This window comes from Zonotrichia leucophrys, chromosome 3 (assembly GCF_028769735.1).
Source record: "Zonotrichia leucophrys gambelii isolate GWCS_2022_RI chromosome 3, RI_Zleu_2.0, whole genome shotgun sequence".
NCBI lineage: Eukaryota > Metazoa > Chordata > Aves > Passeriformes > Passerellidae > Zonotrichia > Zonotrichia leucophrys.
The window spans coordinates 63,190,491-63,201,999 of NC_088172.1; the positions used below are offsets into that span (position 1 = coordinate 63,190,491).

Genomic DNA, 11,509 nt, shown 5'->3' on the forward strand with positions numbered 1-11,509 from the left:
TTTTGCCAGAGGGAGAAACCCTTTGAATAAAGGTGAAGGAGGTTCAGCAAGGTGGGGAATGCACTCACCCAGGTACACATTAAACTTGTATTTCTCAAACTCAGGGGCTTATAGAAAGGCAGCCTTGAAGAGCTGAATCTATGTTTTAAAGACAGTTTTTCACTATTAGGAAATGTTTCTGGAAAGCATGCATTTATTTGCTTTTACTGCCAGCAGCTGCTCATGCTCTAGAGCAGGTGAGTCAGGATTTAGACTTGTAGCCAAAATTTGCAGATGCTTTTCACTCTCACAGTCTGGTGGAGCTTAACAGTTGCTCCCAGTGGAGAAGTGCTGGTCAATATGGCAGTGGCATCAAAGGGGGTATTAAGTGCTGGTAGCTGTGTAGGCATAGCTTGTGTGGTTTCAGACAAAGTTTGTTTGAAAGAAGGGAACGATAATCACATGTAGATGGTGCACCCAAATAAAAAGGCATCTCTGCAAAAAAATTTGAGATATGCAACAAATTCAAGGAATACTTGTTGCTAGAGTACTACCATGAGGCAGGGTTTACTCCATCTTTGTCCTACCCTGCAGGGTTACTCTGAAACTAAAACTTGGAAAATAAACACAGTGTAATACATACACTCAAAAAATGTAAACAGTTTGTTTAGCTCTTTCGGAATGGGGCTCAGTAGTGCGTGTGATACACAGGAAAGAATGAAACAGTGTTTTTTTGGTGGCTTTTATCCTAGCCTGAGTGAGATGGACACATCAGGACAGCTTGACCTCTGAAGTCTTTCATTCTTTCCAGTCTGTTGATACTAATGAGGCTCTCAGGCAGAATGATCTCCCCTCTTCTGTCATATCTTCACTTCATCCATTCCTGACACCCTCTCTCTTTGTTCTCCACACGAAAAGCTCATTTACTTGTTGTCTTGCTGGCTATAACTGCTGGGGTTCATTTCCTTTCTGTGCATTTTCTTCAAAAGGCTTGAAATGTCACATAGCTACATGTCCTGCTGAGATGCTCTTGTCTTATTAATGTACCAATGGGTGTTTTTTAATGAGAAAACATGAAAGTACCATGAGCCTCCTCTGCACCTCCCCAGACTGATCATGAGAAATTGATGAATTGTGTGAAGTCTGCAAAGACTTGGGAATTCATTTTAAGTCTGTTTGGGTAAATATGCACAAATAAGGGTTTGTTCTTCAGGAAATGGTTTGAAATTGGCTTTTCCAAATAGCATATTTTGATGAGGGCTCAGAGCTCTGAGGCTGAACACAACCTGGCACAGCATCCCCAGAATGATATGACTAATAAATTCTCCTAATGCAATAAAGGCAACTTAGATCACAGAGGCTTGCATTAACTGTTTCCACTGATTTCCATCTCTCAAGTTAGTAATTTGAGGCTCATGTATTCTCTAACAAGAGCCATCAGATGCACGTGGGGTGGGTGCTGCTCTCACTGCTGATCTCCTGAGGAAGTGATGCAGCATAGACCTCCTGACAGGGACCAGGTTCCTCATCTCAAGACTGGGCTTGTAACTGATGGTGTGTGGTTGTTCCTTTGTTGTAGACTGAGACAAAAGTCATCATCCCAATAGTGCTCTTGATGAGAGCTCTAGTAGGTGTTTTCTTCTGAATTTGGGAGCTTCACTTTCAACTCTCTGACATCAAGCTCTTGGTCTAAGTGATGTTTGCTTTGGCTGCGCTTTTTGTTCCATGGTGTTCATTGTATAAGAGAGAAGAGAGGAGAGCCGAAAAAAGGGTAGGCAGCTGTTTAATCTCTGTACTGTGTTTTAAACAGGTCTGGAGAGAGCTGTCTCTCTGTCTACAGTTACGCTGTGTGAGGCAGGCCCATTGCAGCTCATGAAGGAATGGTTTGGTGGTTTCCTTAGTGGAGACCTTCTTCTCTTGGTTCTTTCTACTCACCATGTATGGGCTGTGCATGACTTTGAATTAAGGGATGTGGTGGGTATCAGTAGGAATGACAGTGCATCTAAATACCCAGGATCACAGATTTTAAAAGCCTCAGCTTTGGGTTAACAATAGGGTAGTTGCTATGGCAAGGGGGTTTTTATTTGGTTTTGAGTAGCTTTGAAAGTACGTCAAGCTCAAGATGTGATATCATGAATTATTTGTGCCTACATTACTTTCAGGAGAAAGTGAGGCACAGGTTCTGGACCTAAGGGGTTTCTGAACAGTCACACTGCTGATCTGAAGAGGTGGGGACACGTGCTAGGCTGCAGCTGGGAGCGTGCCTTTGACTGCTGTATGCCTTTCCTGAGCAATGCCCTGTGCCAAGACACCTCCCACACTGCAATGCTCCAGGGTCTCCCCATGCCCAGTATTGCATAGTTCCAACCCCAAAGTGAGGACAGGAGGGTTGGAACCAGCTAAACTTTAAGGTTCATTCCAACCCAACCCCAAAGCTAAGATTCTGTGATTCTGTGCCAGATGGAGCCACTCAGCACAGCCATTGCCCTTGAGGCTGGCTGGATGCACTGTGGGGCACTCTGAGCCAGGTGTGTCTCTGCTGCAAGCATGTGAGAGGCTGCACTCTCAGCAAGGAGCAGGCCCTGTGCTCCATCCCTGAGATTTGCTGGGACCTGCATTGTATTGTCCACTTTGTAGCTGAGACTAGTCTGCTGGCATGAAACAGGAACAAATGGGGCAGAGTCCGCCTTCTGTCACCTGTAAGGAGTTCTGTGTAAGAAATGCAAAGAGCCACCCAAAGACAGAAGATTCATCTAATCACTGTCCTGTTACTGGTGATAGCCAGCTGGGGAAGCCTGGAGAGGAATATAAGAGCACAGCAAGCCTGTACTGATCCCTCCACAGAATACTCCACCAAAATCCAGGGATTTATGGTTCAGGTACTCCCTAAATGCAATGGTGGTAACTTTGTATTCAGGAATCCTTGATAGATTTTCATTGTGAATTTTCCAATTTGGACCATATACACACACTTTTATGCTTATTTCTGCTGAGATGTTTTGCAGCTTAACCACATATTGTATAATCAACAGTCTCTCATTTACTTTGAACTTCTTGCCACCTGCTAATCTCATTTAATGCCCACAGTGGGAATTATACTTTGACACCAGAAGATCCCTTGCTGAGCATGTGATGTGTGCTGCATGGGCAAATGGGAGTCATAAAACAGGGATGCTTTTGGTCTGTGCTTTGTGAAGGCATGTCAGACTACCACTAAAACTCCTTTTCCTCTGCAAGAAGAGTTTCCAAAGAGTGGCTCACTTTGTACTGTCAGGTAAAAAGAAATTAAATCCTGAAATCTAGTGTGAAGCCTAGGGGAGGGGGTGTGGGAAAGGAATGATGAGGAAGTTTCAGATGAGACCTTGTCTTGATACATGCATTGAATACTGTAACCAAAAATCCATTTATAGTGAGGTCAAAAGTTCAGAAGAAAATAAAGCACTACAGGAAAAGTATGGCAGGGATTTCCCTTACAAAAACACATCTCAAAATGTGAAACTGTCCTTGAAAGTAAGAACAGTAAAAGGTAACAATAGCACAAGACTGGATGGATAAGTTATTGATGGCAGCAGATCTTTAAATTACATAGAGCAGTGGGGAACAGCCAGAGCTAAAAGATAACACCTGCATATCTCCATATTGACACATGTTCTTTTTTAACATCTGGCCTCCTGTGTTGCTGATTTCATTGGCAGCAGCAAAATAAATTTTGCCTAATCTCTGATTTTCATTCCAGATAGCATCTTCCTTTTTCCAGCAGCCAGTAGTTACCAGGATGTAATGCAAGAATAGTAGCTTACTGTTATGCACTGGTGCCTTGGCCTTGGAAATCTCATAGTCCTGGCTCCTGTGTTGATGAGCTGTGCTGTTTCTTCGTGGGTTCTGTACCTTCAGCTTTCCGGGGATTACCTGCATGAGTGAGGTTTGTGGATATCTGAGATCATTATATATATCCTGTGTGCTCAAATTAAGCTTTTGTATTTTAAAAGCATATCATTTTTTCTTTCTATTTCATATTTGTGCGTGTGTATCTAAACCTTATTGGGATCATAAAATCAAAAGGGAAACCATTCAGAAGCTTCCAGGATTGAGGTTTCATGATGCCTAACATCCATACCTTCTTCCATTTACAGCCTCACGCATTTTGAAACAAAAAGCCCTGTTTTGGTGGGTTCACACGCTGAAGTTTGCGGAGTTTCAGTCATCACAGTAGTATGCAAGCAAATGTAGAAACATCCATTTTAAGGTGTTTTACCCATCACTTTTCTTGAATGTCATCCCTGTCAGCAGGAGTCTGAACCAGACAGTTGCTACTGAAACAACACAAAAAAATCTTTTCTAGGACTGTAAATATAGGATCAATAGATACTGTGAGAGCTTCTTGAATCCACTTCCCTTAACTGTTCTGACCAGATAATTGTCCAATCTCTTCTTAAAAACCTGCTTTAATGGAGGGTCCACATTTCCCACATACAGTCTTTGAGTGCTAAACTTTCCCACTAGAAAGCTTTCATTATGTTAAATTTGCATCTCCCTTGTGCAATCAAAGCCATTAATTCTGTTCTATTGCAACAGGCATTGGGAAGAGTTCCCTGCTTTACAGTAGCATTTTATGTGCATAAAGCTTATAGTTTTCCCTCTGCCTTCTCTTTTCCAGATTAAATCTCCCCCATTCCTTTGATCATAACCTGCTATTCTCTAGATCTCTTCCTTGAAGAGGGCTACCAAAAATGGATGCAGAAATTCAGACCTTGCCTTAATAGCATTTCATTGAATATATTTCTATAGTTTAGTATGACATTTAGCTTCATCCATCTAAGGGTAACCTTTGCCTTCTTTGTGTCAGAGTGGAACTGTAACAGGAATGGCAAACCTGTGTTGCTGAGTCACGTGTGGTCTGCAAGGGGAGCACGTACTGGGCTGTGTAGGGTACTTGGAAGCATTCCCTGTGACTGGAGCCAGAGAAATGGCTCAGACACTAGAATTTGTTCCTCAGACTGAAGTGTGGGAGACTCATTTTCAATTTGGAATGAATCCTATAGTTCTCCTTAAGGAACTGAGCTTGACGAACTGGGATGAATGCTGCTGCCAATTGAAGACAGCCAAGTAGTCACTCAAGCTACTACTGTAAGACAGGAGAGTGGTTTTCCTGACCATCCCTGCTACAAAGAGTAAAATCTAGCCAAACACTCCTCATTTGTAGTACTTGTATTTAACTACAAAGGCAGCTCTGTCCAGCTAGAAATGGTCTAAGCCAAAGATATCCAAAGGGTCAGTTTGTGCTGAGTGAAGTCCATTGGTTATCACTGAGAAGGAGAAACAGGACTGCTGAGCAAAGAATCATAGGGATCCACTTCTGTCATGTATAACACTCTAAATATAAAACACTGTCTAGAGCCAGTCTTAGATACAAAGTACTGAGCTGGTGTGTTAACAATCAGCACCAGTGTTGCACAGCTGCATGAGAGACCTGCAAAGACCACTTGTCTTCCCCAGTACAGACATGCACTTGCAGCTGTGCACAAGCTCTTCTCTATTAGTCCAACCTATGAATGAATAAACACTGATAAGAGACGCTTAAATGTTGTGCCTGAGCTATGTTTTGACAGCTGTCGCTTGTACTGTCTCCTGCTAGGTCTATCTTTTAATTACATCAGGTTAACACAATGTTTCATCTGTCACCCTTGGCTGATAGCAGAAAGGGACAAATTTAGCCATGGAATGAACAGGTTTAGCTTTTCTCACTGCCAGGATGCAGTGCTTGCTGCTCCCCTCTTGAATCACTCACTACCCATAGTCAGTTATCATGGTTAGAAAGAGAAATGGCCTGTCTGAGGGTTGGCAGTGGCTCAGGGAATTGGCATGTGCTTAATATGACATTGTGGTCCAGCAGCTAAAACATTTTTAACTGAATCTGAGGCATGTGGTCCTATTGTAAATCCCATGGGTTAACTGTATTTTCATCACCTAGAGATGTCTGAGAACTGACTGGAGAATGAAAAAAAATAGTCTTAGCTCTTGATCAATTACTTAAACTGTGTATACATCTTTCTGTAGCCACTTTAGTGTTGCTGCAAATAGGAATTGCTCAAATGTTCCCAGAGAATAAAATGGAGAGCCTTCAAAGTTAGTGTTCCCTCTACGTGCAGACTTCTAGATGGGGGATGTAGGTAGTTACCTTTAATGGCAAGTTTCTGGGGGCAGGATCAGTCTGCTGGGGAAGTGATTCCATATCACACATCTTCAGTGAGTTCTGTACTGTTGCTGGGATCTTGCATGGGAATAACAAGCCTTGGAAATACTCTTTGCAAGTGGGTTGGCTGCTGTAGAACAAAGATTGAAACCAGTTCAAAGAAAAGTATCCGCTAACAGCTTGGAATATATTTTTAAAATGACCCTGGAAAATGAATTTCCTTTGGAAAACTTGTAACTGGGAGGAACTCAGAATAGGCTCTTTGCTGACTGCTGCAGAACCGTATTAAGATGGAGCAAAATATAGTAAGGTACAATAAATGTTACAACTTGCATATAGAAGTTCAGAGTATTGCAATGTTTTCCAAATATAATAATTCTAAATTTAAAGGAAGACTGGTTAGATTATACTACCTTCTACCATGCAGTAATGTGCTCTAACAGAAAGTAATGGGCACATTTAGTAGTTTCTTTGAGATGCATCATTAAGTAAAAATAATGACATTCATGATAATGATAATTCACTGGAGCTGACAATTTGTAATCCTTACGATCCAGATTTTAGTTTACCTTTGTCTCTTCCCAGATTCAGAAAAGGGAAAGGGCTATTTTTTAAATGAAAAAGGAAAAGTAGTTCCACTTTCATGCATTCCAGCTCCAGCCAGTTCTGCAAAGGCCACTACAGTGGAGGTCTTCTGGCTGGCTGTCAGCCTGAAACCCTTCATGGCCAGCTGGTGACACAGGAGAGACCACACCGAGGGGCTGATGCCAAGCAGGGAAATTGCAAAGGACTATCAGTACTTTGTGTTAGCACAAAAGTCCCCAATTTCTGTCACACAAAATTTCATTGTTTTGTTCTTACTTCTTTTCTTGTTTGCATTCTGTCACTCCTTTGCTTTTGAGAAAGTTCATACATCACTGAGATACTGAACTAGCAGATAGAGCACAGGTAATTTTTCTCAGAGATGTAATGACTCTCATGTTTATCTGATCTGGCAGATTCTCTCTTTTTTGTTGTTGTTTTTTTTTTTTTTTTTTTGGTGGTTTTTTTTTTTTAACAATGTTTGTTTCAGTAGCCTGAAATAACTTCCCCTGTTCACCATCACTGCTATGACAGGTCTCCTGTTTCCATTCTGCACTGCAATCTCTCTCACAGTGAGGGAGGAAACTGTAGATGACTGAGCATTCTCTATTCAGAGAAAAATCACAGTAGCACAGGATATTTGTAGCTGGGAGAGACCCACAAGGATCATTGAGTCCCCCTCTTAAGTGGACAGCCCATACAGGAATTGAACCCACAATCTTGGCATTATTAGCACCATGCTGACATCCCTAAAGGAGATTTCCTCCCACACCCCTTGCTGGAGGGAGTTGTCTGCAGGTCAGGTGGGTGAGTTGGAGTGAATCACAGAGGAGAAAGTGAACAGTCAGTTTGGGGTCATCTCTATTCTACCTCCATTGTCTCTTTTCTTCCATTTTCTAGTCTTACTGGAATTATCTCTTTCAAGATCTTTCCTGAGAGCAAAAGGGGGCAAAGAAAGCACACCTCTCTCATTTTTTCTCTAGCTGTCAGCCAAAAGCTAGTCAGACTTTAGCACCCATGAAACTGTGAGGAGTCATTTCTCTGCTTCTGTGCTAGTTCCTGCTCATCTTTGAGAAATTCCTCCTACTTTTCTACTTTTGTAGAAAGGAGAAGCGTTCTCAAATGCTCTGCATACTGACATAAACCCAAAGCAGTTTCCTGGAGTGAGAAGAGGTTTGTGATAGCATGAGTATTATGGAGCCTGTGCATGCTGCAAACCTGAGACTTCCCAGGAGCAAAAAAGGAAAGGCCAGGGCATGCAGAGTGTATTGCAGCTGCTCAGCTGACTTCACCTTCCCCTCCCCACAGCCCTGGAGCCTCACACAAGGGCTCCAGGGCCCTGTTCCAGCCAGTAGGCTGTGGCAGTCCATCATGGCAGGGGCACTGCTTTGCTCTTGCTCGCTGCTCCACGGAGGGGTAGCCCAGCTCTTAAAAATCCTGCCTGCCAGAGCTGCTTTGCTACTGCTCTGGGCTGCAGTGGGCAATTGCAGCTACAACTACATGCTGCTGGCTTTGCTGCAAGAAGCTTTAACTTTAACTTAAAAACGTGCTGGTTGTTAAAGGTAATTCTTTTTCCAGGGCTGGCTGGCTGCTGGCTGGCTTCTCTGAAGAGATTTCAAATTGCAGTATAAATACGGAAGAAATTCTGCAAACTTACCAGGAATATGGGGCAAAGCTCTTTCCTATCTCATCTGTGCTTTTGTCTTGTTCTTTCTTCCAGTTTGCAAAGCCCTCTGCTCATTTTCTTGCTGTATAGTAGATAGGAACATTTGGCTTTTTGCAATCAAAGCAGCTAGGGGGGTCTCAGTGGGATTATTTTTACATGTAAGCATTGCACAAGTCCAGCTCCAGGAAAAGAGGCCAATATTTTCTTTAACACATGCTGATATAAAATAAGAACAACTCTTCTAAAAACTAAGACACTGAGATGGCCTTGAATTGGATCCAACAGCCTCAGATTGATTACAAAACTAAATCAGAATGAATGTTCTTTTATAGTTCTGCTGCACAATGGTCCCTGGACTTAGTGAACCTGGATGTCAAATATATAGATAAGGATGATCTATATTGAAGCAGAATAAAGGGCACATTTGTCTTACTGTGAATTAAGGGTCCATTCTTTGTGAAATTCAGCTGTAACTTTACTGTATTTTAATAAATCTAAGAGCAAAATCAGATCTCTGCTACTGAGGAGAGGATGTTGCAAGCCAGCAGCTTGTTTCACTCAGTTGTGCTCCTTTGCCAGAAATTCATCTCTTCTCTCCCAAAAATGGTACTGTAATGTTTCTTGTGCTACAGAAACCTAGAGCAGATGCCACAAAGGTCATCTGTCCTCCTTCTCATTTAAAGGCTGTCAGGGTAGAGCCTCTATTAACATTGTAAGTTTTAACTTGCAGAGCGAGAACCTGAATAAATTGTAAAGAACTCCCATTGCCTTTCACAAAGAGATGAACAGTCCTTTTAAGCTTTACGTAACTGCAGCATGCTTTGGAAACAAGGTTACATCTATTTCAGTCCTTGTGACCGAGGCAGCTCAGGCAGCACTAACTACAGGCAGGTTTCCAAGCAGAAAAAAAGAGTTGGGGCCTGCAGCATTTTGGGAAAGACAGCATTTGGAAATGAAGGAGCCCCAGGACCTACACTTGCCAGGAGCCACACATTCACACAGATGCCCGGTACTCCTTGTAGGTTGATTGGCACTGTCACCTGCCAAAAAGGAAGCGTCTCCTGCTGGCTTCCTACCAGCACGCAGAGTCTCTAATTTAGGAAAGCAGAGTACAGTCTTGCATGCCAGTCCTGAAAAGCTACCAACCCTGATGTGGAAACAAGGACGGGCAAATCTGTAAATCTCCAGCCAAGAGTAAAAGCACACTCGCTTCTGAATGGAAACATTTTCAGTGCATGGCGAGATGAAGGGACTTCATTAAGCCTGGAGGAAACTCAGGGACATCTGCTTGCAGCCAGAAGGGGTGAGGAGATGGAGCCAGGCTCTTCCCAGAGGTGCACAGTGGCAGGCAGGCAGTGGCATCAGTCACACACTCCAAAGAAAAACACTGGCTTGATACAGGGACAAAAGTATCACAGCTGGGGGAATGCAGCATGGGGATGCATTGTCCAGGGAAGGTGAGGGGTCTCCATCCTTGGAGACCAGTTAACCTTGCTTGGCTGGACAAGCATCTGAGCAACATGCTATCCCTTTGAAGGTCTCCCTGCAGGGAGGGGAATGCTTCATGAGACAAGCTCCATGCTTCAATTTTTTATTTGATTCTAGGTTGCTATTTATGTTATTTCTAACTGAAGTGACTGTGGAAAGTCACTTCACACTTCCATCTGCTTCCTTACCTCCATATTGGAAATAGTATTTTACTTACCTGAAGCTTATGTCTTTCATTTTTATTGACTTTTTTGCTCTAGGCTATGCTTGAAGATATACAAACCATGAAAAAAATGGCAATCTCTAGGAAGGCAAATACTGAAAAAAATGGCAGGCCAATAGTTCAAATACCCTGCCACTGCTGTAACACCTTAAAAAAAGAGAGGTTTCTTAATGATAAGGATTGAAATTTTAAAGTATATTTGTCAGTTTCCCCCCTTTTAGGTCTCCAGAAACAATTCTGTTTACATCTCGATAAGGACCATTAAGCGGAGCAAAAATAGTGCATCTGGTTATTTTCAATCATGTCCACATGTGAATTTGCTTAAAATGATGTAGAATTGGTCCAGTCTTAACTTATACAGAGCTTGTGGGCATTTGCAATGTGAGGCTGAATTTAAACAATTATAATAGCCATAGGTGAAATAGCCATAATAGCCACAGGACAGGATGTTCTGGTTACAGACATTGAGACATAGCTCAACTTTCTAAAATGTCAGTGATGTAAAAAAAAAAAATAAAAAAAAATTCTACTGTGTAGCCACAACCTCCTCCTTTTCCCTTAAACATTCTACCTTTAGAAAAATCCAAGTTCTTTCCAGTAGTAATGCTGGAAATAACTTCATTACCCTTCCTGCAGGCAAAGTTTTCTCAGTGTATGGATGCATGAGAATGGCCAGATAATGAATGAGCCAATTGGCTGAACATCTGCAGGTACTCTATAATGACAGCAGTTAAGCTATTCTCAAGTCATTACCATATTACACTAACTTACTACAATACTATTAATTAGAATTCATGTTCTAGAAAGGAAACAGAGCAGCAATTACACTGGTATTTAATGACCTGTAAAAATAAAATATGAAAATGGTAAATTTCCTCATGTAATTAATTTAAAGCTGGAAGATGGTGGGTCAGTCTGCTCCCCAGTGTAACTCCAGCCCCTTCTGTACTTTAGCATCATAAATGATTATACTTGTTACCTTTTGTATTGAAAGAATGATTGTTTGCATCTAAATAAAGAGCTCTTCTAAATAGGTCTTAAATAGATGTGCCAAAAGCTAAGTATCAGGCAAAATTCACTCATTCTCACTGAGAGGTCTGAAATTTGATATGATTTTGGGAAAAGACTCAGTTAGGTTTGTGACTAAAGCTGTCAGTTGACCTCATCAATGTATATTTTACAGACAAGATTTCGCAGTGATTACTGTATTGAATAACATTTAAAGGCTCTCTTTACTTATTTTCTAGCCCCCCAAACTTTGACAGAAGTAAATATAGGTGTTTTTGAGTTACTTGGTACTGAAATTCTCAGATTCTGTGATGCAGTGATTTCTTCAGGGCATGTCCTTGTAAAGTGAAACATGTGTCCTGCCAGCACT

General features: G+C 41.9%; 1 long non-coding RNA gene across 1 annotated transcript; it reads right to left on the reverse strand.

The window, feature by feature from the left end:
• Positions 1-3,775: 3,775 nt before the first annotated feature.
• Positions 3,776-8,543, reverse strand: LOC135444924 (uncharacterized). Its single transcript, XR_010439361.1, has 3 exons — positions 8,412-8,543; positions 6,158-6,302; positions 3,776-3,888 (listed from the first exon to the last, which is right to left on the reverse strand). It is a non-coding gene; the product is annotated as an uncharacterized LOC135444924 (long non-coding RNA).
• Between the last annotated feature and the right edge of the window lie 2,966 nt (positions 8,544-11,509).